The sequence below is a fragment of the Hippopotamus amphibius genome, chromosome 1 (assembly GCF_030028045.1).
Source record: "Hippopotamus amphibius kiboko isolate mHipAmp2 chromosome 1, mHipAmp2.hap2, whole genome shotgun sequence".
NCBI classification, from domain to species: Eukaryota; Metazoa; Chordata; class Mammalia; order Artiodactyla; family Hippopotamidae; genus Hippopotamus; species Hippopotamus amphibius.
The window spans coordinates 214,613,001-214,640,464 of record NC_080186.1 but is presented as its reverse complement, the minus strand read 5'-3'; the positions used below and the strand labels follow the sequence as shown (position 1 = coordinate 214,640,464).

The 27,464-nt window shown below is 49.2% G+C and overlaps 1 protein-coding gene and 1 pseudogene across 5 annotated transcripts in view; one reads left to right on the top strand and one right to left on the bottom strand.

The window, feature by feature from the left end:
• Window positions 1-26,697, bottom strand: part of LHFPL2 (LHFPL tetraspan subfamily member 2) — a 159,141-nt gene extending 132,444 nt beyond the window's left edge. For all 5 annotated transcript variants that reach the window (XM_057740502.1, XM_057740511.1, XM_057740526.1 and 2 more), the window contains exons 1-2: window positions 26,442-26,697; window positions 13,122-13,200 (exon numbers count right to left, since the gene is read on the bottom strand). The gene's annotated coding sequence lies outside the window, so the exon portion shown is untranslated. The remainder of the gene's footprint in view (window positions 1-13,121; window positions 13,201-26,441) is intronic.
• On the top strand, window positions 3,262-4,818 carry LOC130844181 (SREBP regulating gene protein-like; annotated as a pseudogene).
• Window positions 26,698-27,464: the final 767 nt, after the last annotated feature.

Below are 27,464 nucleotides of genomic sequence, written 5' to 3'. Positions count from 1 at the left end.
TGAGCCCTTGTGCCACAACTACTGAAGCTGGCGTGCCTAGAGCCCATGCTCCGTAACAAGAGACGCCACTGCAATGAGAAGCCTGCACACCACAATGAAGAGTGGCCCCTGTTCGCTGCAACTAGAGAAAGCCCGTGTGCAGCATCAAAGACCCAACGCAGCCAATTTATTAATTAATTAATTGAAATTTTAAAAAGTTCTCCTCAGTCTGAAAGTCATAATTCTCATCATGAAATCATTCTTTAACTTAATTTTTAAGAGTCATTTTTAATTTAGATGACCCAGTCACATCAGTAATACGACAGACAGACAAACCCAAAAACAAACTTTAAACAAATCAGAACTGAGGGGCTCCCGTATGCTCTGGTCTTTTGTTTCTTAAAATAATGAGCTAAGATGTTTATGCATGGGTGCGAGCAGACCCCGAGTTACAGATTAACAGCCACTCTCTCAGGACAGCCTCTCCCATCTGTCAACTCCCAGCAGGAGAACAACAGCAACAATGACACACACCTGGCCTGACGTGACCAAACACAGCTGGTCCTCTGCCCCCTGCCCTAAGACAACACACATGCCTGCCCGCACAGCCCATGGCCTGCCGTTCCTCCCCGCAGGAACATTCGCGCCTGCCCTGCTCCGTTCGTGCCAGTCGTACTTTGGTTTATACTTACAAATCAAAAGCCGTCAACTCACCAGGCAGAAAATACTACTTATAAACTCAGATGTTCACCTTGGGGGAACTTCTGATAGTCATTTTTATTGGGTGTCTTCCACCACAAATTTGTAAAGCTATTTCCTGTTTCTAACATTAATTGCTATTTTCCTCTTAAAACAAGGTTGCAATGACACCCATCCATGGCACAAAAAACCACAGTTCCCTCAGTGAAATAAATTACATCGCTAAGTTGGCGCAAACTGCAGCATGGGCCAGGCCCGTTAATGGCGTGTGATGTGTTGCCACTTTCCCAGAATAAACATAAACACCTTTTATACAATTTAGGGGTTTTGAATCCCCATTTCCAACAAAGATCTTTTCCCCCCAGGAGGGAGAACCTTAGTTGTCCCACACATCGCCACGGAGCACAGCCCTCACTCCTGAGAAACACATACCCGCTAACAAATCCAACCACAGGACTAACTTTTAAATTACTATTAATTTTACCTCATGTCAAAATACACACTCTAGAAGTCCTTTGATCCTTAAGCAAAGGAAGCCCTGGGAAAGGCCAGTTTACAGAAGCCACCTGCTGAAGGAAGGGCAAGCCAGGCAAGGAGCACCAGGAAACTCGCGGCGAGCTTTGATACAGAAAGGGAGGCACCAGCGTATAACACACCACATGCCTCAGAACAGCAGCCACAAAAACGCTCTGAGCGCCCTGGCTTGAGGGGACAACAATTCGGGAGACGCTTTCAGGCGTCTTGGATGACCTGAAGCAGACGTGCTCCTGTCACATGCAGCAGTGGAGGTCACCACCACCTCCTGTGCTCCAGATACCCCTACAGAGGTTACCTCCTTTCTTAGGAGAACCATTCTACGAAGTGGGTACGACTATCTCCACTTCACAGGTAAGCGCACTCAGGCCTACAGAGACTGGTAACCTGCCTAGGCGGTGGATCCTGGGCGTGGGGAGCAGGGCCCCGAACCCAGGCCTGCCTGACTCCAGGCTGGCTCTGCCCCACCCAAGATCCTGCCCAAACACAGAGCCATTCCCTCTGCGGCAACATGGGGCGGAGAAGGGCTGTCTCCCAAACACTGTCTCCTCCAAAGAGCCTGATATATAGCTCTCCAGTGTTTGTTAACCAGTAAAAGACTTCAACAGGCTGCATACTCACCAAACAATATCTAATCCTGTGTGTTTAATCATTAACATGTTTAGGCTACAGAAAATGCGTGCTCTTCAGATTCAAGGTGAGCTGGGCTGCTTGTTAGGTACAACCGGGATCCAGAAAGGACCCAAAGACACAGACCAAGACATCCTTGGGACCTGGCCCGACTGGAGGAAGAACTTGGTTCTCTCATGAAGACCCTACGGTTGAGGCCTTGCAAATGCGGGGTGATGAAACTGAGACGATGATCGAGGACTTAATACTGGTTCTGGGGAAGGAGCACAGCAAGGGAGGAAATCACCTACAGAAAACACAGAAGGTATAAATGGAAGAAAGACAGGCAGGCCCATGAAAGACTTTTCTGATTTGCATTACAAAAAGGGGAGCAAAATGTTTACAAAATAACTACAAACTAATCTAACTTCTTAAATTTGTATAGCAAGTTGGAACCCTGTGAATATAGAATTCCATCACATTTCAGCATTTAATTTCGTAAACATGAACACTACTATATAAACTTCCATCAGCCTTTTTTTTTTTTTTTTTGCCATTGTGGTTATAGATCCTCATCGATTGCTTAAAAGAGAAAAAAAAAGAGCTAAAGAGAACTAATTCAAACGATGTCACATGCAATAAAATAAGTAAATAAACAAAAAGTATGCCTTTATCAACAGGCAATACCAAAACACTTTTCCACTAAAAGATTTGCTTTCTAAATTACCCTTCATAAAAGCTCAAGGCCCATAGTTGGGAAGTCAGGCACTCCCACCTCACTTTTCTTTGTACTTTCAAGAAACCTGAAGAAAATAATCAAGTTTTCCCCACGTATAACTGAATTCAAGAAACCAGATGTTCCAAACGCAGTGTTCTTATCAACATATATGTGTTCTTAAAAACTGAATGTGTTTCTAATTTGCATGGTTTTTCACATAATGTTTTGGGTTCGAGTGCAATATTTACTGTTCACTTCCAAAGCGCTATGCTAGCACTGGACAACAGGATAAGATCACAAAGAACCATATCAGTGCCAAGGAACAGCCCCCAAGGAACTTGAGAAGTTCAAACACCAGACCATGCCAGCACTATCACAAAAGCAGTTCTCCAGGCCTGACTTTCACCAAAAAGCAAAATAATGATTAACGCCACTGTGCAAGATTAAGTTTGCTCTCTTTATTCAAGATCTAATAACTTATCCAATGGTCATCATTCTTCTTGCTGCTATGGTGAGCTGGTCAGACCCACCTCTGGCCTGCAGAATGCCTGCCAGCTTTAGATCAATAAGCCCTCTGATCTATAATACAGAGCAGAAGCCAGAGATAACCCCACGGATCCTCCCAGTAGTCATCAATCAGGGTTAGGCTACAGCTTGTCTTCTGACCCACCAGGACATTGGATGTCTGCTGCCTATTTCCTGGAGAGAAGCAAGGAGACATCATGCAAAGCCAGCATCAGCAGAAGTCTGGTGAACCTGTGAAGGTACTGTCACCTGGAATAGGTTTCCAAAAGGAACTGTGCCCTCTCCCTCTGTGGCGGCACAGAAATTCCACCTGAAAGTGGTCAGGTGCCAAGGGTTTTGGAGTAAGGACACTCATCCCCCGACATCAAGGCCACGCAGTGAAGACTAGAGGTCGATTTAAAAAGATGCAAACACCCCCAGCCAGGCTGGGAGGCTGGGCCAGAGTGGGTGGATGAAACCTACCAAGCAGTAAACAATGACATCGTTTCAGTGATTATGAATTCAAACAATATATCTTGACCTTACAAATTTTCTTTTGGCAGCTTTTCATCTTGAATTAATCTCCTATAACTACTCTAAGTTTTACAATTCTCTTGCAATGGTAAATCTTTGTGTGAGTTAACTGGGAGGTTAAACAAAGGAGATAAATGAACCGCAATGCTTTGAGCTGCCAGCCTGAAAGCAGCTGTGTGGGTTGCCACCATGGGTCTCTAGGCACATGACACTGTATGACTTGGTTTACTTGGCTGGGGCCACTGACAGCAGGGCTGCAATTTTCAAAATGAGGCTGGGAGTGGTGGAGAGCCTGATTTACTGGCCAATGGCATCTATCAAGATGTGGGGGGACGGCAGCGGGCTGGGCTGAGGGCCGCGGGGGCCGGCGCCCGCCACGAGCCACGGGGCTGCCGGCCGCGTAGGGGCCACGCCGCCCGGGCCCCGGGCCTGCCCCGCTCCGCGCCGGGACGGTGAACCTGGCGGCCGTGGTGTGGCGCCGGCTCCTGCGGAAGAGGTGGGTGCTCGCCCTGGTCTTCGGGCTCTCGCTCGTCTACTTCCTCTCCAGCACCTTCAAGCAGGAGGAGAGGGCAGTGAGAGATCAGAATCTCCTCCAGGTTCAAGACCATGATCAACCCATCCCACGGAAAGTTCAGTTTAATTTGGGCAACAGCAGTCGGCCCAGCAACCAGTGCCGGAACTCTATTCAAGGGAAGCACCTCATCACGGATGAACGTGTCTCTGACTTTCAGGTTACGTTTGTGAAAGGAAAGATTTGCTGGTAAATGGCTGCTGTAACGTCAACGTCCCTGGCACAAAGCAGTACTGCTGTGACGGCTGCTTGTCCAATGGCTGCTGTAGCGCCTACGCGTACTGTGTCTCCTGCTGCCTGCAGCCCAACAAGCAACTTCTCCTGGAGCGCTTCCTCAACCGGGCAGCTGTGGCATTCCAGAACCTCTTCACGGCAGTCGAAGATCACTTTGAATTGTGTTTGGCTAAATGCAGGACCTCATCCCAGAGTGTGCAGCACGAGAACACCTATAGGGATCCCATAGCAAAGTACTGCTACGGAGAGAGCCCTCCCGAGCTTTTCCCCACGTGATGGTGCAGGAGACTCAACCCACTGGGAGGATGCGCTGCTGAAGAACTTGCAGCCTGAAGCCCTTTTCTGGTCTTCAGGAGAAGACTTGACCTTGACCACTTCTTGTGTTGTGCTCTTTGGCCTCACTCGCCCCCGGGCTTACCAGAATGGACTTGTTCCTTAAAGCAGTTGGAAATGCCAGTGGGTTACATTCAAGGAGGACAAGACTGCGGGCGACCTGGCAGAGGCGTTAACACTCTGAGCGCCTCTGCTTTGCGGCTGCTCGGGGACCTGCGGGCATCCGTATGTGTTCTCCCCGGGCCCTTCACTGTAAAGTTATTTATTAGACTTCTTTGGAAAATTCTGATGTTTCCTATAGGAAAATGTTTTGCCTTGATAGTTGAATATATTCAAGGAGATTGTTAAAAAAAAAAAAAAAGATGTGGGGGACTGAGTCCTCCTCCTACGGTTACAGCGCTCAAAGGTACCTGGGCCTTCTGCTCACACCCATAGCGCCATGTACACACACACACACACACACACACACACACACACAGGCCAACAGACTGCAAGTTTGATAAGCTCCAACTAGCACGTCCCTCTGAAATGGAAGCACTGAACCACAAAAGGAAAGTGGGTTCTGGCCATCAGGTACTGTTCTTAGAAGGGCAACTTCAAGCCCACAGTTCAACTTCAAGCCCAACTTCTACAGCTGTCCTGATTCCTCGGGGAGATGGAGTGACTGGGGCTGCCACCTCCAAATGGCACAGGCTCCGCCCAACTCCACGGGCCACTCCTCACCCAGGCTACCACGTGGCATCCTGCCACCCAGCCACCCCTGAGCCTGAGAAAGCTTGTCTTCCCCTCAACTGCACCACTGAGTTTAAGGAATTAGTTTGATCTTGCTCAATTTTCTAATCTACACGTAATCTTAAGAAAGCCTCAGCTATGTACAAGCTACTTGACACCACTTCTTACAGACTTTTCAGCCTATAAAAATACCTCAAAGAGCACTAGACTAGAGGTTAGGAGTCATAGCTTCATGTATACCATTCTCTCACCTAACAAGTGCACGTGAAGCACCTAATACACACCAGGGACCAAAGGTATGAAGGTGTCCAAACAAGACAGACAAGGGACAGAGCTTTGGCCAAGTCATTCAGTGTCTTGAACTGAAATTAAAAGCCTTGGACAAGAAGCTCTTTCAAGTCCCTCCCAGCTCTCCTATTCTCTACTCTCTGCTTTGGTGCCAAGAGGGGACTGAAGCATTCTGGAATGTTCTGCTTCCCTGAACAGATGCTATTTTTTTCTCCATAGTCATATAGCTCAGGCTGCAGATGTGTGGCTTTTCTACACTCTGCCAAGCATAAACGACTCATTTTCATCCCAGAGTTTAGGAAACTAAGTGCAGCCCTAATCTAGAAGGCCCACAGGCAGGCACAGCTCAGGCCCCTTGGCACAGGGACACTCACAGCCTCGTTCCTTCTACATAGAGGAAGTCTGGTTCCTTGAGATCAAAACTACAGAAAAACAGGAGCAGGGCTGCCAAGGCTTCCTCACATGTTGCCTGGGTTTGTTTATTTCTTCTTCATCAACTCACATCATTTCTGACACTGCACTTCAACTTCCTGGATACAGCCAGAGAGAAAGCCTTTTAAGAGGCACTGAAGTCCAGCCAACTTCTGATTAGCCACAGTAATGAAGGAAAAGAACAGCACACGGCCAGAGCAAGAGGACTCTTGCCTCTGAGGACTTCAGAGCAAAGATGGTTCTACAGGATGTAGAGAAGCATTAGTGAAACAAGTGAAAATCTTCCCTCCCAACCCCCTACCCCCGAAATTCCCCTCAGATAACATTTCAGGAACACTGGCTGGAGTTCGCAAGGGCACCACATCCATCCGAACGGGAGGCATCTACGGTTTCCGTTATCAACTTGTACAAGGAAATATCAGCTCCTGAATCAACGGGGGATAGATTTTTATAAGAACTATACTAAAGCTATGGTTAAATGCACTTACTAGTGGTTAAGTTAGCACCTCTTAATAGACGTTTTCTTTTTATTCAAAGCTAAGTTCATAAATATTAAGCAGAAATGTCTATAGTAGAGAGAGAGAAGCTGGAGACAGGAAAGCAAGCAGATACAGTAAGTGCCCTACATACAAACGAGTTCCGTTCCGAGAGCATGTTCATAAGTCCAATTTGCTCCTAAGTCCAATAAAGTTAGCCTAGGTACCCAACTAACACAACTGGCTATATAGTACTGTACTGTAATAGGTTTATAATACTTTTCACACAAATAATACATAAAAAACAAACAAAAAATAAAGAAAACATTTTCAATCTTACAGTACAGCACCTTGAAAAGTACAGTAGCACAGTACAACGGCTGGCATGCAGGGGCTGGCATCGCGTGAACAGGCAAGAGGAGTTCCTGACTGGAGGAGGGAGAGGAGGTGGGAGATGGTGGAGCTGAAGGGCTGTCAGCAGTAGGAGACAGAGGGCGAGCTGCAACGTCACTCACGCCTGACGTGACTGGACGTGCAAACACACGTTCCCATCTTTGCGAGTTCATGACTTGAAGGTTCGTATGAGGGACTTACTGTATGAGATAGTAAGAGTGTGAATAATGATGGACAGGGAAAAGCCTGGGCCCTAGGAATAAACCAGCCAGAAACAGTGATGCAGACAGTTGATGCCTTGGTCTTTCTGATCACAGACACAGGCTCTCCCTGCACGTTACTCGACACTTTACTTAGGACTATTTCATAAATACAAAAAGCCTTTCCCATCCTGCCCTCTCCAACCTCCCCCAACTCCCACCTCCCTTGCCCTGCCCACCTGGATCACGCTGCTCACCCCCAGAAAGAAGCCAGGCTGCCTTGGGGAATGGTGCCAGCTGGCGGCTGGTACAGAGACCCATCTACTCATCATCACACTTTTCTCTCTCCTCTCTTGGGGGACTCTTTATCATTCACCCCTCCTCCTCTTTCACGTTTCTTCTCCTTACCATCACAGAGGGCTTAATTTGAAAGTCACAAGTCCAGGGACAGAATCCCAGATCCCCCACTTCCCTACCCAGAGATAGAGGGTAAGTCATAGAACCTCTCTCTGCTTCGCTCCCTTCTCTGTAAACACGGACAAAAATACCTGCCTACCCAGCAGGGTCTTTATGGAGCAGCAGAAACGCAAGTAAGTACACCATGAACAGTACAGGGCTCGTCAGAGGGCACCGCCTCACCCTCCTGCCCACTCCCCTGCACCCGAACACGGCTCAGCTCACAGGAGTTCCAGGGCCATCACGCTCTGAAGCAGTGACCTCGACAACAGGTGACTGGCAAGTCTTCCTCAAAGGTAAAGACACCATCCCAACTCTGAATGAGTGCTCTTGTCCGGCGGATGTCTGTATTTTCAGTGTGAAGGTCGTGTTCCTGAGTAACAGGCCAAATGGTCCATCAGGACCTGCATCGGCTGGTTTGAAGTTGCTAACCCTCACTTGTGGCAGGAGTAACTCTGTGGTTAGGAGTACTCCCTAAATGATCACTGGGTCTCCCAAGCCCTCCCCGGTGCTATGGAAACTGGGCTCTAGGTTCATCAGGAGGCAACTGGCCAGCAGCCCCAGTGAGGCTCTGCTCCATCCCCAAATGCCATCACCCTGTGATAAAGATCTCAAAGGGGCTAATGCAATTATCTCCTCTGCCTTTTATTCCTCAGTAACAACCACAAAATTAGATAAATGACCCCCTGCTCCTCTAATTTAAGGCCTATTTTATTACCTTCAACCCTAATTCTCTCTTTTAAACGGATATGAGACCCTGAAGACCCCACAGGCCAACAGGATTAGTAACTGACGGCTTCCTCCTCCTGGGCGGTTCTCCAGAGGGTGCTTCTGCTTCCCCCTCGGGTGGGGTCACACTCAGTTCAATCTTCATGCTTCAGAGATATCCCCTTTGAACAGGATCAAATGTCTCCCCACCCCTGCCTGGTGCCGCGCTCAGAGGAGCAGCAGCCGCTTCTCAGAGCAGTCACGTCAACCCAGCCAGAAAGGCAAAGGCGAGAGGAGGAGGTGGGCGTGGTTCACTGTCCGCGGGGCTCAAACACAGGCCCGCTCGAGGGAGCCGGCCCCTTGGGAGGGCCGATCGCCCCCACGAAATGCAAAGTGCGCGCTGAACCCAGGAACAAGGAGAATGAGAACTACGTTCCCCAGCCCGCTGGGCCCGGAGGAGCTTGGGCTGTCTGTTTTCTTTTTGAGATTGCAACCATAAAGGGTAGAAGCACTTCTCTGCCGCAACCCCAGGCAAGCAGGTGAAACGCGGGCGAGGTGAGCCGCAGGGCTTGCCCGCCAGGAAACAACAGAGAAGGGACACAAGCATCCATGGCATCCGTCCAAAGGCAGCCAAGCAAGGCTTCCTCCAGAGGAGGGAACCCGAGAGAGGAGAACTCCCAAAGCGCCAAAACCGCTCTATCTGGGACTGCCCCGGTGGCACACTGGTTGGGGGTCTGCCTGACAATGCTGGGGACACGGGTTTGATCCCTGGTCTGGGAGGATCCCACATGCAGAGGGGGGGCTGAGCCCGTGCGCCACAACTACTGAGCCTGCGCTCTAGAGCCCGTGAGCCACAACTACTGAGCTCATGCGCCACAACTACTGAGCCTGCGCTCTAGAGCCCGTGAGCCACAACTACTGAGCTCATGCGCCACAACTACTGAGCCTGCGCTCTAGAGCCCGTGAGCCACAACTACTGAGCCCATGCGCCACAACTACTGAAGCCCATGTGCCTAGAGCCCGTGCTCCGCAACAAGAGTAGCCACTGCACTGAGAAGCCCGCGCACCGCAACCAAGAGCAGCCCCCACTCACCACAACTAAAGAAAGCTCATGGGCACAGCAACAAAGACCCAACACAGCCAAAAATAAATAAATAAATAAAATAAGAAATAAATCTTTAAAAAAAAAAACAACACTCCACCTAAGAAATGCTCTAAAAGGAATTGTTTAAAAGACAGGGAATTTACTCCTTCTCATTAAGAGATGGAAGAGGAAACTTTTTCGCTCTCTTCTGCCTACTTGGAAAAGTTACTTTTATTACCTAGTTATCTGAAGGCCTCCTTCCAACTCAGATCCAAAATTATGAAAAGACTCTAAGAAACAGAAAACAGTCATTTCATAACTGAAAGAGGACATTCGAGAGTAATCAGAACACCACCTACAGTCCTTCTGTAAAGCCAAAGCCTTAGATATTCCATTTAAAACCAAAGTTTCCTGGAAACAAGTACTTACAAGTTTTCTCTCACATCAATAACAAAACTCCCATAGTGGATAACACAAATCAGCCAACAAATCACAGCTGACAAGTGACCTGATCAAAGTAAAAAGTGGTTCCCAAATCGTGCACTGACTGTATTCTGGAAGTGGGGGAAAAAAAAGCAGACTCTTTCCCCAGGAATGTCAGTACCTGTGTACACCTTTACAATGAAACTTGAAAACCAATTTCGGAGATTTTGCTTCTTCTTTAAGAAGACGATAAGATAAAGGCTCACTTGAAGCTGAAGGTAAAGGCTTCACCTGGAAAAATCAGACACCCAAGGGGGGACGTGCCATCGCGTGTGTATATCTGTTACCAGCTGCAGTCTGGATTCTCACTCATTTCAGCAATACAGGAACTCGCCAGTCAGAGACCAGTGTGGTAACGGCACTGGAGTCTGGGACCAGCAGACCAGCTGCTGTGTCCGCTAGCTGCCTTTGCTGACTGCTCCCTAATGTCTGCCCTGGATATAAGGGGCCCATGCTGGACAGTGTCCTTGGATGAAGGCCAAGGCTCCAAAATGACTATATCAAACACACACACAGACACACACACACATGCTTGCACACTCTGATACACAAATTCTACTGCTGCTGGGGCACTAGCAGTCCTCAGTAAAACTGTTCTTTACAAACAGTAAACATTTAATTGAATGAAAGAAGAACACCACATTAGAAGTCCAAATCATGAAGTTCAGAAGCTCTAAGGAAATTCAGAAACTAGATTACTTCTTGGACTTTCTAATTAGCATGACGTGGGGCTGTCAAGATTCAATGAGACAGCTCTGTGAAGTGTGCCCGAACACACACCGATGTGTGAGGGCCCCTGGGTGGGAGGGGACCAGCTCAGTAACTTGATGATTTGGCTTGCCTCATTTTTTTTCCTAACCAGATTAGAACTGTTATCATAAAACAGGAGACAGTCTGAGAATCAGAGATCTCCTAGAAGCTCAGTGAGTGGCTAATTATTATCAACTGGGAAGCACTCCCACTGTGTTTGGCAGCAATGAAGACCAGACACACTCACCACCTTGCACTCAGCTCCTGCAGGCACAATGAGACACAAAATGGTTGGTCATATCTCAAATTCCACAACCTACGAGAAAGCTAAAACTCACTCATATATTAACATCTGGGCTTTTAAACTGTAATTTTCTTCATTTATTTTTCAAGTATGATGGACAAACCAGAGTCCATGGAGACTAGAAATCCCTGGGCAAAGCTGAAACCCTCCCTCTACCCAAGCCCTAGGAAGCTTTAGGATGAACAGGGTCAGGTGAGAGTCAAACTTCCTGTACTGCTCTGCCTTCCACTAACTTCTTCAGGCAGCTCTAGGGCTGGGGCTCAGCACCAGGTAGAAAAAAAACGCGGAGACTTTTTTTCTGTGGGACTCGTTGACTGGTACTTCTACTAGGTTGTGGAAGGTACACACAGAAACCAGAAGACAACTTCTTTCTCTTTGCTTTCGTGCTGCACACACCCAAACAAAGCAACTGGAAAGGCTGAACAATGAGTACTATTCATGCAGGGGCAGGATAGGAAGGCAGGGCCAAACACTCCAGACCACATTCTCCTGTGCGAAGGTGGTCTTCGGTCAGACGTAAGTCCCCCCGACCCACCTCCACCCTGGCGTCTATGAACAAGCCATCCGCCAGTACCTGAAAGGACCCAGGCCCCATTCTGGCTCCAGATTCAGGTGAACCACTGCCCTGGGGGTTGCTACTCCCCACCCACAAGGATGAAGCCCAATGGCATCAAGCCAATCAGTGTGTCTCTCAAAGATCCCGGTGCTCTAAGACTATGGAGAACATGGAAATGCACGCTTTTAAATGCTTTTTATTAAAATTATTTAAACCTAAGCTATGTTTTAGAAATATTTTTACCTCCTCTGGGTTATAAATCGGTCAAGTCTATTGTTTGTTCCCTTACCGCCCCTATGTTTAGTTACAGGTTCAATCCTGGGGCTGCCCAGGGCTCCCAGGGGCTGGCGGACAGGTGTCTCTCCCAGGGCAGCCAAGGGGGCTGGCGGCTCAGGGCCCCAGGCTGTCAGTTAGCACCTTATTGACAAGGACACACGAACCCCTGACTTCTTATCCTTTTCAATAGGGGTAAGAATCTAAACTCCTGCCTACTTAACATATCATGGCAAATTCTCAATTACCCGTGGTAATGTGAGCAAACAGCCGTGTAATTAATCCAAAAAGGCATTCAGTTCACTGGCTTAGGAATACATTATCATTTATTTATTTTTTGTGTGGCTGGGCCTCAGTTTAGTTTACCGGGGCTTTTTCTCAAACATTTACTCATTTACTTAAAGTCTGCTCCATGCCAGGAACCATGCGAGATGGGAGATGGTAGCAAAAAGAACTCAAAGACTAGGGGAAAAGATGTGTAAAAACAAGTGAGTCAAGCTCACCACAGGCACGTGCAGCGTGTGGTGCGAGCAGAGAGGCAGCGATTCGTTCCGCCGGAAAGCTGGGAAAAGGCTATGCTTCGAATACCCTCTTCTTCAGACAGTTTGTAAATAACAAGTGAAATGTGGGCTGAGACTTAAATGAGGAAAAGGAATTCTAAAGCACCAACTCATATGGAGAGGAGAAGGGTGCCTGGCAAAAAGGAAAGAGTGTTGAGTGATGAGACGGCCAGCAACGCCCAGGAGAAAGCCAGGCAGGTCAATAAACATCACACCCAGTAACTCAATGGGGCAGGTGACCACTTTACACCTTCCTCTTTTGTTATTTTTTTTTAAATATTTATTTTTACTTTATTTATTTATGCATGCATGCATGTATATATGTATGTATATTTACTTATTTAGGCTGCGCCAGGTCTCAGCTGCAGCACGCGGGATCTCTTTTTCTTTTCGTTGAGGCACGCGGGATCTTTCAGTTGCAGCACGCAGACTCTTGGTTGCCGCATGCAGACTTAGTTGCTGCACGCATGTGGGATCTAGTTCCCCTAACCAGAGATCACAAGGGGGCCCCCTACATTGGGAGTGCGGAGTCTCACCCACTGGACCATCAGGGAAGTCCCTTTACACCTTTCTTAGAGGAGCTGCCGCCCTACATTTAAGGATTTTTTTTTAATGCATGAGAACTTGGGGTGGTTATCAGAGCACATGACACGGGTAGAGTGTCCCCACAACCAGCCTGAGCATGAGCAGGTCCAGGAAGCAACCTCTTACCTGTACGAGGGGGAGCTCCTTGATGAGATGCAAAAACCACAGGCCAGCTGTGAACGCAAGAGTCTGCTTCCCAGTTTACCTGAAAAACAACAGGAGAGGGCCATTTTTGTGAGCTTGGAATAGCCAGTCTTTTAATAGCCCCAGCAGAGACATGCAGACCCTGCCTAAGGCTCCTTGGTCTCAGAGCAGAAAACCTGGCCAGCATCACTTGGCCAAGGGCTTGGATCAGAGAAGTGTGTGAGAACCTTGGTGTTTAACTCTGAGGGTAATGGTAAGCCGGGCACTTAACCTACCTGTGTCTTGGCTTCCTCCCCTGCCACAGCAATCTCACAGAACGCTCAAGAAGGCCTTTGATATGCCAGGCACCATGCCAAGCCTGGAGTCATGTGAACGACCATATCCTGGGTTCCCCGCCCTCAGGGAGCTGACAGTTCACAAAGACAGAGAAGTAAATGGGTGGTAATCATGACCTTGACGCAGCTGAGAGCAGCAGAAGTGAGGAAGATACAAGGTGACGTGGAGCCTTTGCAGAGGCACCAGCTGACCCCAGAGAGGTCAGAGGCAGCTCCCCACAGCAGGTGATGGCTAAGCTGAGGTCTGACAAGCAAGAGCTGGCCAGACTGCGAGCACAGCAGGCAGAGGAAACAGCTCAATGGGTGCCCAGGAAGCAAAGAACATAGTGAGTTCACAAGCAAAAGGAGAATTTCAGAGGCCAAGAGGGAGACTGGCCGTCATTCGGGGAGAGTGTGGACTTTCTCTTAAGGCCAATGGTAAGCCCATGGGGGGTCTCCGGTAGGGGAGTGGCATGGTCCAGAACACTTTCTGCAACATCAGAGAGAAGGGATTGGAAGGAGGCAAGGAGTGCCCCCCTCAGCTACCCCAAATGCCCCATCCCTGGTCTGCTGTGCAGACAGCCAGGAAAGAAGGCCCCAGCGTAAGAAGATAGGGCCTGGGCTCCTTCCAGTGAACCACTGCTTTTGAACTACAGGTTCCTCCAGCGTTAGGTGATCCCACCCAAGCAGACACCCCATCAGGGGCAGAGTCTGCCAGTGCCAAAAAATCCTCCAGAAGGTGGAGAAGTGCCTGGTGTCACGATGGTTCTCAGCATGTGCTCTCCACACCATCAGTATCACCTGGGAACGTGCTGGAAATGCAAATTCTTGGCCCACCCCAGACCTAGTGACTCAGAATCTCCAGCAGTGGGGCGCAGCCCATGTGTGTTTTAAGCAGCCTCTGGGTGACTCTCACGTCCCCTAAAGGCAGCCAGCACTAAGTGGGGGCAGTGCCAGGACCAGGCGGCAGAGGAGAGGGTACAGAGCTAGCCCAGCCTGAGACTCCAACAGCACCTCCACGGTCAAGGCCTTGCACTCTATAAGGCCTGTGATGTCCATTTATGCTTAAAAGGAAATACACAAAGCTGGTTTTATCGATGCTTAGAACTGTTCCTAGCCCTGTGGACCATGGCGGGAAGAGTACACCAGCCCACCTCTGGGGGGCGGACATGGTGCTTCGGGAGAATTGCATTTCCCAAAGAAATGCCCCATCCTCTTCTGCAGCCCTTGTTTGTTTCAGGATAGACAAAGGAAGCTCCAGCTAAAAGTTTCTCCTCCCACCTAGACACAGAATCTGACTGCTCCAGAAAAGAAACCGTGAAGCCATCCAGAAAGCTCCCGTGGTTTCACTGAAGGGTCAAGCTTCTTTCTGGAGTGTGGAACGAACTCTGTGGTTACACAGATTCCAGGCCCAGGAGCCGTAATGTAATTCAGCTGTCCTTCTCTTAGAATATCTATCTTCTTGCTTTGCAAGAAAGAAAAAAATTTACCCCTCCACCAAAAAAGCATGTTTCTGTAAAGAGCAAGCGGATTTTCACATGCTTGCTTACGTTTCTATAGCTCTTGCTTTTCTCTATAAAAGACCAAAAAATGGGGTCCAAAACATAAAAACAGTGTTCAGATCAACCCAGATCATGATGATACACTGCACATCTCAACTACACTCAGCTTCTGGGGTTTGCCCTTCCTGCCAAGGCCACAGCAAGCGGGGCTGAGCTGCAGGACTGAGCTGCAGGACCTTGCAACAGGTCAAGGAATCGCACGTGGTCCAGGAGCAGTGAAGACCCCATACTCTCAGTACATAAGTAATGCTGCAGAAATCCCCACTGCTTTCCCTGTACTGCACCCTACATCTGCACACTCCAGCTCTCCAGCCTTCTCACCTACCCCTGTGCACGGATGCCCACACCTGTAAGGACCACTTACACATCCCACACGCCTAATCATCCTTCCCTCCACACCTTGCCAACAACTGAAGATAATGACTGTTTTGCCATCTCCCCACCAGAACGTGAAGCTCCTTAAGGAGCTTGCTAAGTGCATGTTAAATGAATGACTAAACACATGGACATATAGGCTGACCTAGAATAAGAACTTCAGGCCTGGATTCACCCTCACATCCTTTTGCCTAAACAGGTGACATGACTTGCCCAAGGCCACAGAGCAAGCTAACTGTCACCCCAGGAGAGGCTGCAGGTGGTTCTCAATGCTTTCTCACACTCACAGGCTGTGTTCCCATCTTCCCTGGGTACCTGTAAACCATCACTCCTTGCAGACAAAGGCACTTTATTTGTGATAAGAAAAAAAATCATTTTTGCGTGTTTTTGAGATCCTGCCCAAGAACACAGAGGACCCTCTTGTGCATCTTAGAATTTGGGGCACTAAGCCCAACCTAAGAACACAGCAGGAGCTCTGCGGGGAGCAGGGTCAGGAAATGGCTATGTGTAGGGGAGTGGGTCAGTTTCATGAAAGTTCCCAGAGTTCTGGTCCCTGGGATACACGTGTGTGTGACTTCTCTGTTGGTCAAGCAGTGGCAGAAAGACTCTCCCCACCATCTCCACGCTGTTCTGAAAACACCCTGGACCACTCAGACAAGCTTCAGCTGGGCACCAGAATGGCCAAGTTCACAGCTTCCTTTAGCCAGCAAGGAGCTGAGAAATTCTTTAAAATGTAAATATTTTTTGCATATATGAGAAAGAAAGCATGCCGTAAAGCACTTTCTAGGTGGGGGGTGAGGTCTCAGAAGAGTCAAGCCCTCCTTAAAACTGAATGGGAAAAGGCCCTCAGTGGAGGAAGGAAGGTTTCTGCTGCTGGCCAAGTTCTCCTGATGAGCAGGTACAGAAACTGGATCATTTCCTGAGCTTCTCGCTCAAAATTAAATAGACTAAAAAAAAAGAGCAACATAATCCCAAGCACAGTTTCGGTGTTTAATCTTAACTCTCATATCTAGATCACCTGGCTTTTCATTACGACTGGTCAGGTCCATGCGACACAGCCACACTAGACAGAAAGAAGTATGCCAGGGGCATCATCAAAGATGTTAAAGCCCCTATGACACAGCACACATAGCACACACACAGATTAAGTGAATGAGAATTAGTTCTGCCTAGATCCCTCCAGGTATCCTGGGCTCCTCCAGACACCTGAGCTGCCCTGGCGCCTCCAGTCACCCTGGGTGGCCCTGCCCTCCTCACACAGTGCCCACACTTCACCCATCGAAGTCCACTCTCTTCACACCCTGATCTCAGCCGGAACTTTATGAAATTATCCCCGTGGAGGCCTAAGTAACTAATGTAGCACCTGTTCTCTGGATGCTTCCATGTCGAATAAGAGGTTTAAAGAGAACCACTTCACTCAGATTCCTCTAATGGTAAAATTTTAGGCACAACAATAAGTGAATTCCAGCTTTTGGGTACAGAGCCCCTTCCACACTCCTCCAATCACATCACACTGACCATTTCCCACTTAATTTGTTTCATAAGCTGACCCTGCCCTAGGGTGTAGCTGAGATGGATCCTGCATTTGTAAAAACAGAGGTTAATATTGATACAATGATGCACAAAGTCCAACTCCTCAATCTGTCAGTTCACCTGCGGCAGAACCAAACTGTCTGTGGAGGATGAGGGACCATACTCCACCCATTTCTTGTCAGTGCTTACTTAGGAAGGGGAAACACTAATATTATCTCCAGTGTCTGAATCCAAGCAGGGGAGAGGGTGGGAAAAGTTGGCCTCAAGACATTTCCTTTCTCTGTAGAGGCCCAAAGCATATAGCCCAGTATCTCCAAGAATGCCCCAAATCACTTAGTAATCAGTGTCTGTAAAACCTTCCTAAAAATAATGGCTTCAGAACTGACTCTGACACTGTTGACAAAGGACTCTCTGATTTGGTCCCATCCAAGATAAGAAAGAGCCTTCCTGTAAAAATGGAAACATGTGTCAAGATAAAAACTGAAGTGGGTCCAATGGGACAAAAGCCAGCCCTTCACAACCAAGTATCTAAGAGGCCAAGAAAAGAACAGGTAAGGGTGCCCCTCAGACATGGCTGATAACACAGGCTCAGACAGATGAGTTTCTAAACTGATGCTTCTTGAAACTGGTGTTTCTAGAACCCACCCAATTATAAAAACCATCTAGACACTTTGTTTAAAAAAAAAATCAGATTCCCAGGACCCACCCCAAACCTATAAAGTCAAAGGTCCAGGTTGGGGTCTGAGAACACACATGTCTAGTGAGCACCCAGCAGAGTGTCCGGCAAGTTTCAGAAATAATGTTCCAAAGGAAACAATACATAACTTTTTACAACACTGTAGTCACATAACTTCAAAGTGATAGGGTATGTGAGAAAAGGCAGGCTTAATTGCAGGAAGTTAGAGCCTTCTTTATGTAGTTAAAATTATGGAATATAACCATCAGGTAATGAGGGAATCAATTTAATTAAAACGTAGCAAAAACAAAACCTCTCCCTTTAGCTTCACCATATTCTGCCTAGAAGGCCACCCATGACCTCCCTCCCGACCCTAAGGAGGGAAGGGAATCCCGCACAGCTGCTCCTCGGGGCTGTTACAGGCCCCAGGGGCAAGGGCAGGGCGGAGAGCCCTCAGGGTCATCCCAATCAAGACAAGCCCTAAGAAGCAGGCAACAGACGCTGAATCAGACCCCGCAGGTGCCCTCCTGGTATCCGCCTTCAGAGGTCTCAGCCTCCAGCTGACTCTTCTGCGGCCTGAGTCACGTCCCAGCCTATGCGAGGCCCTGCTACTCAAAACGTGCTGCACGGAAGCAGCAGCACAGGGAGCGGGTCAGCCATGCAGAATCCCAGGCCTGCCGAATCAGAACCTGCGAGTTAACAAGATTCCAGATCATTCTTGTGTACATTCAAGCCTGAGAAGCCCTGCTTTAAAGCATGGAGAGTGCCACCGCGGGGAGACCTTCACCCCTCACCTGTAGCACACCCAGCTCACCAGCCCGCCCCCTCGGGCTCCAGACTCTAAGAGGCCCTCACACTCCTCGCACAAGTCTTGTCAGATTGGCTTTGTCTCAGGGCCAATCAGCATCAGCAGGGCCCAGTATCCGCTGACAATCCAAAGCCCAACCTTAGCGAGTTAAAAGGAGCTGGTAAGTACTGACCGTCTCTTACAGCCTGGCTCCTCCAGCCACGAGCCTCCCTGAGCAGGCAGGAATATGGACCCTGCGACCACACATCAGTAGACAATTCAACATCAAACAATACTATGGAATGCTGGCTCTCTCGGTTCCAGCACAATGTTAATGAGGTCGAGGTCACGAGTATGATTAGCTTCCTCTGTACCTTGGCACAGACTCCAGCCCTCTGACCGCCTACAAAGGCTGACGCGCCCCGGGTTACTAAGAGGAGGGTGACTAGGGGAGGCTGAACAGAGCAGCGGCAGAAAAGGACTCAAAGAACTTGGATAACCGGTGAGCAGAATGGATCCGAGGAACAGCACTCAGCCCGGAGCGACGGCTGACGTGACAGGTGACCGGTGAGCACTCAAAATCATCCTGAGAGGCTGAACAACATGCGCCAGGATGAGAAAGCTGAAATCTGACAAGAAACGGGAAATCCTACGCTCAAGGTTTTAAAAATCAAATACACGTATGTAAGCTAGAGGAACTCTAACTTGATGACAGTTCATTTTAAAATGTGTAACTTTCCTTAAAAACATGCAAGTTTTGTTGACTAATGTAGTTGCTGAGAAAGCTAACATACTTAGGGTCCCTGAGTCTAGTTTCCAGACCAAGGGGGGCAGTGGTCCCTGTGTAGCGTAGCTGATCAGACTCTCCTCAAGTGTCTGTCGGCGCCCCCCTCAACCCACCTGTGCACACAGGTGTATATACAACCTGTTCCATCTCTTCACCACCACCACCGCTTGGGTTCGTACTATTCCGTGTGGCCTCTGCAGCTGGCTACCACTCTTTTTGGCTTTGGATTATAGTTGACACATTCCCCACATCAGCTTAGCTCCCTTTGATGCTGCCCTTTCTTTACTAATCAAGAAAAGAACTACAGGGCTTCCTAGGTGGCGCAGTGGTTAAGAATCCGCCTGCCAATGCAGAGGTCACGGGTTCGATTCCAGCTCCAGGAAGATCCCACATACTGCGGAGCAACTAAGCCCGTGTGCCAAAAAAAAAAAAAAAGAACTATAGATCCATGCACAAAATGAAAAGAAAAAACACATTGAAAAAAAAAGAGAGACAAGACAACCTAAGCAACCCATTTACCAAAAGGATTCGAATCCAAGAGACCTACAGTCACCTGTGTAAGCCGGCACACCAGGCTACGTAGTACCGCATGGATCTGTGCAGAATCAGTAATTAGGTCGGTAAATTATGAGCTTCAGTTCAGAAAACCCCTGAAATGGCTACTATGAGATGAGCAAATGACAGAGTAAGTATCTGTTTAGACATACTTCCCTGTGTAGAATCATCTTCTAAGAATGGACAGTTAGCCATTAAAAAAAAAGAGAGAGAGAGACTTTAGATTTCTTTTCAAGTTGTGAGCCATGTTTTCCTTAAGTGTGTATTTCATATACAAATGGTAGCCATTTATAAACACAAAAACACCACTTACTGGTAAGTCTGTATTAGTAGTTGCCAGACTGGCCACTCTATTATTTTTAATTTCAGAAAATTTGATCCCTAAGAGAAAAGTTATAAATTTTTAAGAGGTTAATCTGTCCTGAGTAATAAGTGTGTCACGCAGCACTTATCTGAAGATTAAATGAGGCTACTGTCTATTTAGTTAAAGCCGTCTTTAAACAACTGGCTAACTGCCTCAAAACTGGAAAACAACATGTGAAATTCAGCCCAACTGCAGCCTGCCCCAGGAGAAAGGAAGCTTGAACTCCAGGTGCCCTTAACAACACAGCTCAGTGTGGAAAGAAAGAAAATGCTGAACAATAGAATCAGTAAAGAGAGAGTCCCTCTAATTTTCCAGGAATGTGGGGAGGTTGATCCTAAAGGGATATTTAAAATTTCACTGCTGGTTTGAAGTCTGCTGAACACTGAAGCAACTGAAAACAAGAAAGAAAAAAAAATCTCACATGTCAATACAGTATATTTACATATGTGTGTGTGTATATATGTATATTTAATTCAGTACATATCAATAAGACAGAGGTTTACACATTTAGATATAGAAATGAAACACCTCTCAGATCACACTTAACAGTGTTTACGAAAACATACAGAGCGTACCAACCAGAAGGAGTGGGTGCTTCCCTATTGTTGGGAGAAAGCTGCCCCATTCTGGCTCTGGGTCACAGGACCCAGACCTGGTTACATTCCTCCACGACTACATTTACATCAAATAGGAATTTCAAGTCTTTTTAAAGACAGAGACCTGCTTCACCATGAATGTAGCACAGGTGTAAGGAGATGTACAATGCTGTGGCCAAAACCGCTGATACACTTTTGCACACACACGAAAAAGAACGGGAGAAAACACCAACAACTGTTTTGTTCTGGTTTTTTAAGTAACACTACTTTTTTAAAAACTCTGAAAAGCAGAAAAACACAGAAAATAGTCACCTGTAACCCCGCAAGTCCAAAATAACCAGTTAGAATTTTAGCCTACATCCTTCTACTCTGTCTAGGCTACCAGTTTTCCTTTCAATGGCAGCCCAGTTAAGCAATCAAGAGCAAGGTGAGGCGTTATTGCTGGTTACACAGACTGATGGTGATTAATAATCCCCACTGGCCATACCCTAAATCCACAACAGTAAGAGGAGTAACAGCTGTATACAAATCAAATAGCATGCCTGCCCTTTAACAGGCATTCACTGGGGCCTACTTTGCACATGTTTCTTTATTCCACAAATGAATGAAATTCAAATTAACAGCCCCTTGAGGGCCATATGGCAACTTCAAAAAAGAAGGCAGATAAGCCTTGTCTCTGGTGGACATGAAAACAATAGTTCTCCAAGTGTACAAGTTCTCAAGGTGCCTACAGACTCAGTTCCTAGAGAAAGCCCTCCTCCTGGCTTGCAGATGGCCAGTCTCACCATGGCGGAGACACTACGCTCCAGACTCTCACCCTCTTCTTAGAAAGACACAATCCCATCATGGGTGCTCCACCCTCATGACCTCAATCTAAACCTAATCACCTCCCATAGATGCCCCCTCCAAATACCATCACAATGGTGATTAGGGTTTCTGCCTAGGAATTTTGGGAAGAACACAGTCTGTCCAGGATATGGGATGTGTCAGGGGATCAATTTTATCAGCTGTACATCCTAGCTATTAAATATATTCAGAGCCATTCTATGTACATTCCTCTAAACCATCTCAGTTCAAAACAACATAAACAGATCTCACACCAAGTCAGCAAAATAACACCAGTAAGTGATCACTGAAGACCAAGGTCAGGGACTTGATTATCCCATTAGGCCTGTTGAAAGGATGGAAGAGAATTATTCAGTTACAAGGACACAGATTACTCTCACCCTGAGCACTATTCAGTAAACCTCAAGAGACCAGCCAACTACTTGCTGCTACTGTAAAAATAACTTCATCTTTCATCTGCAGCTCCAGACCTCTCTTCCTGCCTGTAGATCCAACACTCAGCTGGGCATCTTTCTCTGGAAGGCTCACAACTCAGCCCTGGATTCAAATGAACTCATTACTTCTCCCCATCTCCCCAAACTGAGGTTCCCCATAACTGCTTACCTCAGTGAAAGGTGCCATGACCCACTCCAGCCACCCTGGACTCCCTCTTACTAACAGCCCAACCGTGGGAGGTGACGGAGGAAGTGTGGTCAATCTCTTCAGACCTCTCCCCCTCTCCCTCACCAAGTCCCGCCAGGATTCCTGCACTAGCCTCCCAGCTCACCTATCCCCAGCCCTGGCTTCCTAGTCACCAAGCCCACCTAGAGTTCCTTCTAAAGCACAATATGATCAGGTCAATCACCTGCTGCAAGTTCCCCATCTTCCGCAGTTTCCGAGATGAAGTTCAAACTCCCCAGCTCAGCACCCAAGACCCAACGCCCTCAGGGACTTCCCCACACAATCTTGCCTCTAGTCCAAAAAACTACTCTCAGTACCCTGATGACCTTATTCCATTTCAAGCCTTCTAAACTCCAAACATATGCATTCTTATTGCACCAGGTATTAATGTAATCTTAAAAGTAAAGGGGGAAGAAAAAAACAAAAACAAAAAAACCTTGAAGGTACATGAGGGACTAAGTATCCACTCTTTCCTTTACCCTCGGTCTTGACTCCTACAGCAAAAGTCAAGAATTTCAAGTGCCACATCAGACTCTTCCCTGGACACAACCTGGGTTTTAGAAACCAATCATCAGATCTGACCTTTGAGTCCTTCTCTGTCTTTCTAAGGCTGTGAAGTCTCACTTCTGAGAAAAACCCGTTTGTTCTCTTGGCACGTTGGCTGGTGATTCTACTCAAACAGGACACATACTTTATTATAAAGCACAGAAAGAAACAGGCTCCCCTTTCTTCCTTCTCCCCATGGAGGACCCATAGGGCCAGCTGCCCCTGGCCACCACCCCCAGCCAGATCACACCCCTCCAAGCTGGCTGGCTTATGGAAAAGAAGCACGCCCAGCACACTGCTTTCCCAGCACAGGCACTTCCAAACAAAAAAGAGAGCTTCTAGGGTTTAAGGTTGTCCTTCCCACAGAGTTTGCTTCTCCAACTAGAATGAGTGCTGTGTTAGTAGAATGGCCTGCCCTTGGTTCCTGCTATGTTACCAGAGGCCAGAACAGAGCCTGGCCCACGGGAGAGGCTCCATAGGTATTTGCCGAACGGCTGGATAAAGGAATGGATGAAAGAGCAAACAGGCATCCCTCCCAAATTAGAAAAGCGATGTACAGCATAGTTCCCCAGCTCCAAAGACTACTGTTGCGCTAAGAATGCCTTTTGTTCATTCTGCAACTAGGTACAACCTTAGGAAAAACTGAGCAATGTTGCCATTAACCCCAAGACATACTTTAAAGGTGCTTTTTGGAATAAATTCTAGAGATCAGGTATTTGCTTACTATTTTGTATCTTTCTAAAAGCAGTAAACACTGAGTAAAACATTGCTTTAGAATTCCCAAGACAGACACCGTGTCCACCACTCAAGTTTTCTTTTTTTCTCAAATAAAATGTCGATACTGAGTTTGGTGGGACCTGGACCCTGAGAAGGTGTCCTTGCAAGGGGGCACTGAGGCCTGGAATTGCAGGCCACACCTGTGCTCAGGTCCTCAGGCTCACATGGAGCCTGCCCTACACATTCCCCAAACCTGGAGTCCCAGAAAAGGAAGACCAGAGGGGCCAAAAGGATGCAGCCTACAAGTTCTAAAAAGATCAAATGTTTCTAGAACCCTACAAGTGTGGGCTGCTGGAGGCACAAGGACAGCCTCAACTAAGGGTCGGCCATCAGCAGACCTAAAATCAGAAGTCGCTCACTCCAAAGTCAACTATTCTTGCAGCTCGGCTCTTTAAAGGTACTTGCTTTTTCCTGGGCATTTGAAATACTTGACAACCATTAACATTTTCTGAGCACTTAGTGTGAGGCACCACCCTAAGTTCTAAACAAAAGTACATAATCATAGTTATAAACTTCAAGGTAACCCTTTGACTTGAACTTTTATTACCGTCATTTTATAGACACAGAAACCAAGGCTGAGAGAAATTAAATAAATTGTCCCAGTCTCTGGGAACTCAACAGTCCCAATTTGGGTCTCCTATATTTTGGTCTCCTATGTTGTCAATTCTTTGCAATAAAGAAGCTGAGAAGCTGTACCCATTGTTCATTAAAATGGTACTTTTTTGGACTTCCCTGGTGGCACAGTGGTTAAGAATCCGCCTGCCAATGTAGGGGACACGGGTTCAAGCCCTGAGCAGGGAAGATCCCACATGCCGCGGAGCAACGAAGGCCATGTGCCACAACTACTGAAGACTGCGCACTTACAGCCTGTGCTCCACAAGAGAAGCCACTGCAACAAGAAGCCTGTACACTGCAATGAAGAGTAGCCCCCACTCGTCACAACTAGAGAAAGCCTGCACGCAGCAACGAAGACCCAACGCAGCCAATAAATAAATTAAAAAAAATAAATTTTAAAAAAATGGTACTTTTGTATATATTTTCTATCTTCTCCTGCAATGGAGTTTTCCTCCCTGCCCTACCCAAACACTACATGCAGTAAAATCTCTTTAAGTCATCAGTCCACACATCTGAGCCCATCCACATGCATAAACAGCATATATTACTTTTTCCAGAAGGTACTGTTTTGCTCTAATCCACAAAGATTCGTTTTCCTTCCTATAGACAAATTACTGGTTCATGTATCATGTCTCAAATTATATTATACCCAAGAATGTTCAATTGCAGTGTAATTATTCAGTTGGACTGCTCTGAAGACAAATGATTTTTCCCTCCCCACCCCCATCAACTCCTGCAACACAATGTCTTTTTTCCTGGCATGAAATGTTTGCTGCACCCTTTGCAAACACACCACAACAATCCAGGCAATCTGCTCTCTGTGTGACCACTTAGCAAAAATACTACTATAACATTGGGTTTTATGTGGTACTACCTCAAACTCCTCCAATATTATTGTATCCGAATCAGATCTGTGACAAAGATGAATAACAAGTCTATCACAGTATGACAGCAAAAAGAAATGAGAATCTTGGGTTTTCTTCCTTCTCCCTACCTAAAAATATTTCACCTCCCCACCTGCATGTGTTCCCTATCTCTGAAGCATGAAAAGAAGTCGTTTTCTAAAGAGGACCGGTAGAAAAGAGTCAGGAATACCCGGGAAAGAACACCACCAAAGAAATGAGCATCCGTCATCGCGTAAACCTGGCGCGGGTGGAGCTCTCTCAGGCGAATGGGTGAATCAAAAGCGACGTGAGGACGGGACTCGTCCCTCGGAACTCGGTTACTCAGGTTTAACTATCGGGACCGGGCTCTCACAGCTCCCCCTCCCCCTCCTGCCCACCCCTCTCCCAGCTCTGGCTCCAACACACACTTGTCTATAGACGCCGCTTTGCGATTTCAGCCACAAGCTCTACTTTTACATGTGGGTCACTGATGGCAACCTACATGCACGCGCACCATCGCAGCAGAGAAACCGCGAAATACAGGAAATGGCCCGGGTGGGAGTTGGGGGATGAGACTTTGTCTTTACTCCCGTTCACCCTCATTGAGGAAACAGCTCAAGGATTCTCGTAAAACTCATGACTCTCCAGAAACAGGAGAAAAGGTGAACCGCGTTGAAGAAAATGCTTTCGCCCTTGTGAGTTCAAAGGACTCTAGATCGCTGAATGAACGGGAGAAAGGACACACACACAGCCGTGTGCCTAAAAACAGCCAGAAACCCATACAGAGTCTCCCCTAGTCCTTCGCCCCATCCCATGGGCTCAACCCACTCGGCCCAGATGTGGTCTTCCCACTCCACGCCCACCTCCTCCTCCAGCGCGCACCCCCAATCCCTGCGCTGCCCACAAAAATGCAGCCCAAATCTGAGAAGCAGCTGACGTCTAGGGCCAGCGTGACCCACACACCGCAGACCAGGCCCCGCGGGGGCGAACCCAGGGGCGGCCCTCGGCCGCGGTACCAGGCGCGCCGAGCCCGGCGCCGAGCTGCGCCCGGGACCCGCGCGCCGGTCGCAGCCCGCCGGCGGCGGCGAAACAGCTGGGCTCGCGCCGGCTTCCCGGCAAATCGCCTCTCCAGGCACAACTTCTTCCCAACTGTGCTGCGGGCGACCACGGCGACCAGAGCCGAAGCGGCGTCCCCTCCTGTTCCCAGCGTCCAGCACCCGTCCCGCCAGGACCTCCCCGGCCGGGTCCCCCCTCCCCGCGGGGCTCCCCGGGCGCCGGGAAGAAGCTCCCGCGCCGGGCGCCGCGCACGCAGCCCAGACTCCGGCGGCCGCGACGGCTCCGCCAGCCCCGCGCCCGCTGCCCCACCTGGCCGAGGCGGCGGGCTTTCCCCCCGCAGAGCGCGCGGGCCCGGCCACGCCAACTCACCCTTTCCCGGCTCGGCGTCCCCGGCTCCGAGCCCGCAGCCTTCCCCGAAGCCGCGGCTTTCCGTTACGCCTCCTCGCAGCCACCTCTCTCTCCCTCTCTCTCTCTCCCTCTCTCTCTCTGGCCCCGCCGGCCGGTCAAGGAAGGAGGAGGAGGGAGGGGAGAGGCGAGGAGGCGGCGAGAGGAGGGGGCGAGGGAGGGAGGGGAGAGGGTCCCCGGGCGGGGAAGGAGGCGGAGGACGAGGCGGCGAGGCGAGAGCGCCGACCGCGGCAGCTGCCGGGGCTAGCACGCAGGGAGGGGAGAGAGGGGCGGGGGCAGAGCAAGAAAGACACGGCCGAGCCTCCCCGGCCAGGACCCGGCCCCGCGCCTCTGCCCAGTCACCATCGCCGCCGCGTCCCACTCTCCGCCGGCGTCCGGGGGGGAGGGGTCGAGGCCGGGGCCGGGGCTCTCCCGGCGCGGCGCACTGGGCGGGGCGGGCGGCGCGGGGCAAGGCGGGGGCGGGCGGACGAGGCCCGGCCTCCAGGGGGCGTGTCCTGCGGCGCCCGGGAGGGTGTGGGCGAAAGGGGATCCCCGAGAGGAGGGGCGGGCGCGCAGGGGCCCGGGGGCCGGTCGCTGTGCCCGCCAGGCGGCGGCGGCGGCGGCAGCGGCGTCTCCCGGAGTCCCGCGAGGGTCCCCCGAGCCGCGCCGGGGAGCCTCCGGGTTCAGTCTGGGGAAGTGGTCTCGGGAGCGCAGACAGCGCGAACCGCCCGGCCGGGGAGGCGCGGAGCCGCGAAGTCGGAGTCGGGGTGAGAGGCCAGACTCTCCGCGGAGAGCGGGCCCTGGAGCGCCCGGAACGCTTCCTCACTCGGGCCGCGCCTGAGCGGGAAGCACGTCGGCCCGCTGGTCCTTGAGAATCCAAAGCGAGAGCGTGGGCTGGGGGTGCCTGGACCCCCACCCTCGCCTTCCTCTCCCGGAGTTGAGGCTCCGGAAGTAAGTTTCCTTGCCCGGTGACTCTCTAGAAAAGGAAACGGCGCAGGGAGTCACAAA